General features: G+C 67.3%; 1 pseudogene across 4 annotated transcripts; it reads right to left on the reverse strand.

Moving 5' to 3' along the window:
• Positions 1-807: 807 nt before the first annotated feature.
• On the reverse strand, positions 808-4319 carry LOC311511926 (suppressor of cytokine signaling 5 pseudogene; annotated as a pseudogene). Of its 4 annotated transcripts, none has more exons than XR_014714617.1 (2): positions 4221-4319; positions 808-2466 (listed from the first exon to the last, which is right to left on the reverse strand). The product of XR_014714617.1 is annotated as a suppressor of cytokine signaling 5 pseudogene (transcript). The 4 variants fall into 4 exon arrangements; XR_014714618.1 differs by having other exon boundaries at positions 808-2461; positions 4221-4239; XR_014714619.1 differs by lacking the exon at positions 4221-4319 and adding an exon at positions 3768-4048 and having other exon boundaries at positions 808-2461.
• Positions 4320-4660: the final 341 nt, after the last annotated feature.

Genomic DNA, 4660 nt, shown 5'->3' on the forward strand with positions numbered 1-4660 from the left:
TGGGCAGGTCACCCCTTCACCTTCTCTTTGTTGAGCTCAGTCATTTCTGCTCCTGGAGTCTCTCACTGCCAGGCAGGTTTGCTAACCCTTTGATCATTCTCATGGCTCTTCTCTGACCCCTCTCCAATTGATCAATGTCTTTCTCCAATTGTGGGCACCAGAACCGGATCCCAGCAGCGGCTGCACCAGCAGCAAACATGGAAGGGAAAGAACCCCTCTACTCCCGTGCGAGATGCCCGTTCATGCAGCCCAGGGAATGGTACATAGGATGCTCTTGTATTGCGCGGCCAGGGCAGGGGGATCGGTGGCAGGGGACAAAGTGGGAGCAGACCAAGGAATGGGTCTCTTCCCCCCCCCGCCCCCTCTTGGAGAGCTGGGATCCCACCACATGGCCTCCAAAGGAACCGAGCCAGGTGGGTTGCTCCCCTTTACGAGGGGCCAACCTCTGGTGAAAATCCAGGTCGGGGTATGGAGCCCAGGGCTGGAATAGGGGGTGATGGGGAGTGGGTCAGGGTTGAGCATTGCACCAGATCCCAACTGCTGTCCCTATTTTTCTCAGTTGAGGGGTTTCATCCCAGCTGCAGCCAGGGCTGACGAAGGCAGCCTCTCCCTGCCCACTAGCCGGAGCAGACAGCCCAGCGCTGTAGCCCCGGGCGCCCTGCAGCCACAATGTTCCCGTGTGGCTGAGAACCCCCAAATCATCTGGCAGCAGCCCACCCCCCTTTCCCAGCTATCGGCGGGGGCTGAGGGCCAGAGCTGGGCACCCCCATCCCTGCTACAGCCCGGAGACACGACCGCAGGGGCCTCTTACAGTCACAGCAACATGACTTTATTCCAGCAGCCCGGCCCCTTTCAATAAAACAGCTGATTGAGGCTCCGGCTGCCTCTTCCCCCCCAGCCAGGATTGGGGCAGGGGCTCCTTTAACGAAGTTTCCCCCTCCTAGCCCCGTGGGTGGAACGGCAATTGGGACACATGGTTCTGCCCCCCCCCCGCTGAGGCCGACAGTCCCAGAGCACCGGGGGGGGGGGGGCAGAACCTGCTGTAAAGGCGGAAAGTTTACGGGCAATACGGCCCCGTATCGACCCTGATCCCGGAGCCAAGGGCAGGATCAAGCCAAGGGCAGGATCCCAGAGGCCCAAAGGCAGGGCGTTGGGTGCGGGGCTCAGTTCCAGCAGGTGTCCAGCCGCCGAACCCGCACCTTCTGCTTGTAGTGGTATTCCTTGAGGTACTCCTGGAGCGCGCCGGGGATGGGCAGGCGGCCGATGCCATCGTAGGAGGTGCAGCCGGCCACCACGGCCCGGCACAGGTGCTGCAGGGCGAAGGGGAAGGGCCGGCGCACGGGGCGGGAGAGCAGGGGCTCGAAGAACATGCAGGTGCTGGGGTCCTTGTAGCGCTCCAGCAGGCCCGAGACGGTGGGGGCGTGGAAGACGCCGGGGTCGTGCACGTCGAAGCTGAAGTTATAGTTCCACTGCTCGACGCGGGCGTGGAGCGAGCGGCCGTAGCGCCGGAAGCTGACCGAGAAGAGATAATCCTCCTGGGCCGAATCCCGCAGCAGGAAGGTCCCTTCCGGCTTCCCCTCCAGCAGGGCCTCGGCCTGGTAGCGATCCATCACCCCCCAGTAGCAGGCCAGCCGGGTCAGCTGCAGCAGATCCGGCACCAGGCAGTGGATGTAGTCGATCTGGGTGTGAACGCGGAGCTCCGGTTCGGGGGCCGCCACCACCTCCTCCTCCTCTTCCTCCTGGGGGGCCAGGGTGGCCCGGTTGTCCCCGGCCAGTTCGTTCATGCCGGGGGCCAGCTTGGGCCCCAGTTTGTAGAGCGGGTTGATCTGCGCCCTGGCCTCGAAGGTGTGGATCATGGCGTCCGGGGGGGGCTCCACCCCCTGCTCGATGCTGACGCGCCTCCGCTCCCGCAGCCGGTCGTCCTCGTCCTCTGCCGGCCCCGCCCCGCCGCAAGCCAGGCCCTCCTGGGCCGAGACGGGGGCCGTGTGCTGCTTGATGAGGTTCCACTTCCGGGCCAGCTCCGAGCCGGGCGGGAAGGGGCAGGTCTCCAGCATCAGCTCCCGCAGGTGGATCTTGCGCTGGGAGGGGGAGAACGCCGGGGCGGGGGGCCCGCCGTGCCCCTTGATGGGGAAACACTGGCCCACCGCGTCCCGGATCCTCTGCCGCAGCGAGCGCCCCGCCCCCCGGCCCGGCTCTGCCCCCTCTGGGTCCCGCCCCGCCGGGGTCTCCGGGAGCTTCGCCCGCCTGCGTCCGCTGCGCCGGCCCCCGGCCTCGCCTGACCTTTCCTTGGGCCGGGCCGCTCGGTCCGGCCCCTCTCCGGCCTGGGACATGACGGGGCCGAGGGCTCAGAGGACTCGGGAAGGTGTCAGGGGGCCCGGCTGGGACCGGAAGATGGCTGGGGGGTCTCTGCTGGGGTGGGGCGACCCCAGCTCACTCATGGTGGGGACGGGGAGCATCCGGCCTGCACTGAAGGGAGAGAGTTCATTAAAGCCCAGACCCAGGCTGTATCCCCCACCCCACCACTGGGACCCCAGGACCCCTGCATCCTACCCCAGAAGTGGCTGCGTCTCAGGGCCGAGCAATGGATCCGTGTATAAACAGCCGCCCGCTCCCCACCCCAGAAGTGGCTGCCTCTCAGCACCAGCTGAGGGATCCCTGTAAGACCAGCTGCGCTGCCCAGGCGTGCCCCACCCCAGAGCAAGTTGCAACTCAGTGGCCCAGCTGAGGGGGCACTGGGCTGGCAGAACCTGGGTTCTGTCCCGGCCAGCAGCCGATCCCAGCCAGCCGCAGGTATTTCGCTCAGCGCTAACGGGGAAGTGACAGTCTCCACTCACAAGCCCCCACCCCCACCCCCTCCACATCCTACCCCATCCTAGGGGCCGGCCCTCAGCACTCGGGGTGGGGGCGTGCTCAGAGCATGGGGGGGCACGTTCCCTTCAGCCAGGAAAGAGGCCAGACGATGGCCGTTTTGGGGTCCAGCTCAACCATCCGGCAGCAGCTGTGAGGGTCTGGGCCTAGGTTGCTGCATTTCAGATCCCTGCCCCACAGATCTACTCCCACCCCATAGCCCAGCCCTGCCCCACAGATCTATCCCCACCCCATATCCCAGCCCCAGCTCTCCCACCCCATATCCCAGCCCCACAGATCTACCCCACTCCCCCCATATCCCAGCCCTGCCCATTCACCTCCACACCCCACACATTTACCCCCCACCTGTACCCAGCTCCCCCCACACACCCCAACCCCCACTCCCTGCCCATTCACCCCACACATCTACCCCCAGCAACCCACGCCCCATATCCCAGCCCTGCCCCACAGATCTACCCCCACCCATCCTGGCCCCAGCCCTCCCACCCCACAAATCTACCCCACTCCCCCCACACCCCAGCCCTGCCCATTCACACCCCACTCCTGCCCCACACATTTACCCCCTGCCTATCCCCAGCGCCCCCCACCCCATATCACAGCCCAGCCCCACAGATCTACCCCTCCACACACACCCCAACCCCCACTCTCTGCCCGTTCATCCCACACATCTAACCCCACACCCCATAGCCCAGCCCCGCCCCACAGATCTACCCCCACCCCATAGCCCAGCCCTGCCCCACAGATCTACCCCCACCCCATCCTGTCCCCAGCTCCCCCATCCCCATAGCCCAGTTCTGCTCCACAGATCTACCCGCCCCCCACACACACACACCCCGATCCCCACTCCCTGCCAATTCACCCCACAGTCGCCGCCGCCCGCGGGCCGGGGCCGGACTCACCGCGGAGGGTCCCCACGCGGCCAGGCCGGGGCCGGGGCCGGGCCCGGGCCGGGCTGGGAAGCGGCGACCGAAGACGGAGCCAGCCGGGGAGGCGAGGCCGGGCCCAGCGCCCAGCTCCCCCCCTGCGCCGCCCAGCTGCAGCCGCCGCCGGGGGAAGGGAAGGCCAGGCCGGGAGAGAACCCAGGCGTCCTGCCCTCCACCAAGAGCCGGGAGAGAACCCAGGCGTCCTACGCCCCCCACCACCGGAGCCAGGCGAGAACCCAGGCGTCCTGCCCTCCACCAAGAGCCGGGAGAGAACCCAGGCGTCCTACGCCCCCCACCACCGGAGCCAGGCGAGAACCCAGGCGTCCTGCCCTCCACCAAGAGCCGGGAGAGAACCCAGGCGTCCTACGCCCCCCACCACCGGAGCCAGGCGAGAACCCAGGCGTCCTGCCCCCGCAGCCCCAGCCCCACCTGCACCGGAGCCAGGAGAGAACCCAGGCGTCCTGCCCCCACAATAGCCAGGAGAGAACCCAGGCGTCCTACGCCCCCCCACCACCGGAGCCAGGCGAGAACCCAGGCGTCCTGCCCCCGCAGCCCCAGCCCCACCCCCACACGAGCCAGGAGAGAACCCAGGCATCTTGGCCCCCAACCTTCCCTCACTAGACCCCACTCTTCCCTCCAACCTGGGAAGAGAAAAGAACCCAGGCGTCCTGCTCCCCAGAACCTTCCCCCACCCTGCCCTAACCACTAGACCCCACTCCCCTCCCTGAGCCTGGAGAGAGCACGGGCGCCCTGGCCGCCAGCCCCTCCTGCAGCAGCAGACTCCCCTCCAGACCTAGGGAGAGAACCCAGGCGTCCTGGGCCCTCTCCCCACCCCAGTTCCCCATCTCCCACCCCCGCCCCAACCCAGG

The sequence above is a fragment of the Lepidochelys olivacea genome (genome assembly GCF_965140295.1).
Source record: "Lepidochelys olivacea isolate rLepOli2 genome assembly, chromosome: 23".
Taxonomy (NCBI): Eukaryota; Metazoa; Chordata; order Testudines; family Cheloniidae; genus Lepidochelys; species Lepidochelys olivacea.